This window comes from Phocoena phocoena, chromosome 1, assembly GCF_963924675.1.
Source record: "Phocoena phocoena chromosome 1, mPhoPho1.1, whole genome shotgun sequence".
In the NCBI taxonomy this organism is placed as follows: Eukaryota; Metazoa; Chordata; class Mammalia; order Artiodactyla; family Phocoenidae; genus Phocoena; species Phocoena phocoena.
This window is the reverse complement of record NC_089219.1, coordinates 45,054,011-45,056,891: the sequence shown is the minus strand read 5'-3', so window position 1 is coordinate 45,056,891 and position 2,881 is coordinate 45,054,011.

Genomic DNA, 2,881 nt, shown 5'->3' with positions numbered 1-2,881 from the left:
CCACTTTGTCTCTTACATTATTTTTCAGGAGCTGTGTGGCTCTACCTTGTCTTTAATTGCTTATGTTCTCCCTGCACACACGTATCTCTTACCAGATACTGTTGAGTGTGACTTGCAAGCGATTCTGTTGGTAAAGTAGTTCTGATGGTAGTTCTGGAAGACCTATGGGATGTCTCTGGCAGAGAAACATTGGAAGATGACCTCTGAATTATATGCTTTTACTTGTTAGTCTTGAAGATATGTTGACTCTTGATTGATTTATCCTTTTTAATCTCTCAACTTACTAGTAAAGCGGTCTACAGTCTTGAAAAAAATTTGAACGCTAGTCCCTCCCTTGCTATATGATGATTCTTCGTTGCAAGGACACAGTCCCCAACTTAGCTTAAGCATAAGAAGGGGAGTTGATCCTAAGGGCACAGGAAAGTCTTGGTGAGCACAAGTATAGATTTGCTTCTGGGCCCCATGAAGAACCTGGAGAGCTCTCAGGACCTCTAAATGGTTCTTCTCTGCTTCTTAGTGCATCAAAGATTTATTCTGTCTCTCTGCCCAGTGGCTTTCTGCTACTCACTCCATCTGCCCTCTAACTCCTGAGTTTACATATAATAGATGTAGACTGACTATCTGTTTCTGAATGCCAACCAAATTCCTGTTTGAAAGAAATTAGCCTAAATGGATTAAGTGTCCAAGGATCTAATTAGGCTCCAGGGACAAGGTCATGTAGTGCCAACATGGCTTCTGAGAACTTACCTTTGTTGATCAGGATAAAGTGTCAGGTAGGGGCAGTTTCCAGAGTTTTCCAACATCGGGGACAGAATTTGGGATTCAGGGTCTGCAAAGAGGGGCTGGTAAGTCCCCTTGCTTTGGGTTGGAACCCCAAAGGGCTGCAACCTAGAAGGAAGGGTGAAGGGGAAGTCGATTGCATGAGCTGTAGTTGAGTTAGAATCCTAATTAAATTGAATTGCAGTAATCTCTATTTGCCAGTGTTTCTAGCTCCTGGGAGAAGCTATCATGAATCATCTCTGGAGGAAAACAACATCCTGGGTCTCAATTATTTCTACAAATGATTTTTCAGATACAGTGTCTGCAGACAATTGAAAATAACCAGGCACAGGAAGAGACAACATGAATGAGAATAACAAAAGCAACAGACAATAGAATACACCCATAGGGACTCCAGGTATTAGAGTTATCAGACAAAGATTTTAAAAGAATTATGATTACTGTGTTCAATAAGATTAAAATATGAAATTTTAATTCATTAGAGAACTAGAAACTACATATATATGTAGTAGAAACTACACACACATACACACACACAGATAATTTGAAAAAGTACCACAGAGAAATTCTAGAACAGAAAAATGGAATAAAATTAAGTCAATAGGTTTACCTGCAGATAGACATAGATGAAAAAGATTGACTTAGAATATCGGTCAGAAGAAATTATTCAGAATAGAGCATGGAAAGTAAAAATATAAAAATACAGACGACAGATTAAGACAGAGATAATATAATGAGAAAGTTTGTAAATGTAATTGGAGTCCTGGAAAGAGATCGTGATCTGATGGAACAGAAACGATTTTGAAGACTTAATAGCAAAGAACTTTATAAAATTGATAAAACGTCAAGGCACAGATTGAGAAACCTCTATGACCCCTAAACAGATAAATAAAAAGTGCACACTGAGGTACATCAGTGCTAAAAATCAAAGTGTTCAGAGTAGCCAGAAGTGAAAAAAAGACCATGTTTAAATGAGCAACAACTAAACAGCTAACACTTCAAGAAAACAATTGAGAATGGAATGGAAATTTTAAAGTACTGGAAGAAATTTACTAACCTAGAACTCCATATCCAGCATTAATCTACAAAAATACTGGGGAAATTCAAACCATTTTCAGACAACAGCTGAGAAATTTCATCAACAGGTCACACTAAAAGGAACTTAATTTGTAAACACAGGGTTTTTTTGTTTTTTCAGGGATAAGAAAGGATAGAGAAGCAGGAAGAAATTAAGAACAACAAAAAGGATAAATATGAATATTGACTTATGAGACATAGTAATGTCTGATAGGGTTTTAAATATATAGAGAATTAAAGTACACAACATAATGACATACGTTAGTATTTGGGATGTAAAATAAGATCTTTATGTTGTCTGGGAAGAGAGAAAGTGCCAATAGACAAAAAGTAGACTTTGATATATTAAAGGTGTACATTGTAACTTAAGGATAACCTCTAAAAGAATAGTAAAAGTTTCAAATGAAGACAGGGAAAGAATGAAATAACAAAAAATGAAAGGAGGAGGAAAAAAGAAATCTGAAATAGGTAGGACAAAGAAAATGCACAAAATAAGTTGTAGATTTAAACCCAAGATATCAGGACTTCCCTGGCAGTCCAGTGGTTAAGACTGCACGCTCCCAATGCAGGGGGCATGGGTTCGAGCCCTGGTCAGGGAACTAAGATTCCATATGCTGTGTGGCCACCAAAAAATAAATAAATAAACCCAAGATATCCGTAATTACATTAATATAAATAAACTAATATTCCACTCAAAAAGCAAAGATCATCAAACAAAAAACCAAAATTGAACTGTTAGCTGTCAACAACAGCCACAGTTAAAGAAAGATATATGGAAAATAAAAAAATAGGAAAGAAATACGCAGACACTAAAAGAAAGCCGGTATACTTGCATTAATTTTCGATAATGTATAAGGCAAAAACCCTTACTGGAGATAAAGAGGGGCACTTCAAAGTAAAAGATTCAATTCGTGAGAAAGATAACAGTTCTAAATGTTAATGCACCTAATAACATAGCCTTAAAGTATATTAAAAAATATGGGCAAAAGATTAACAGGCACTTCAAAAATGAGGATATTGAAAT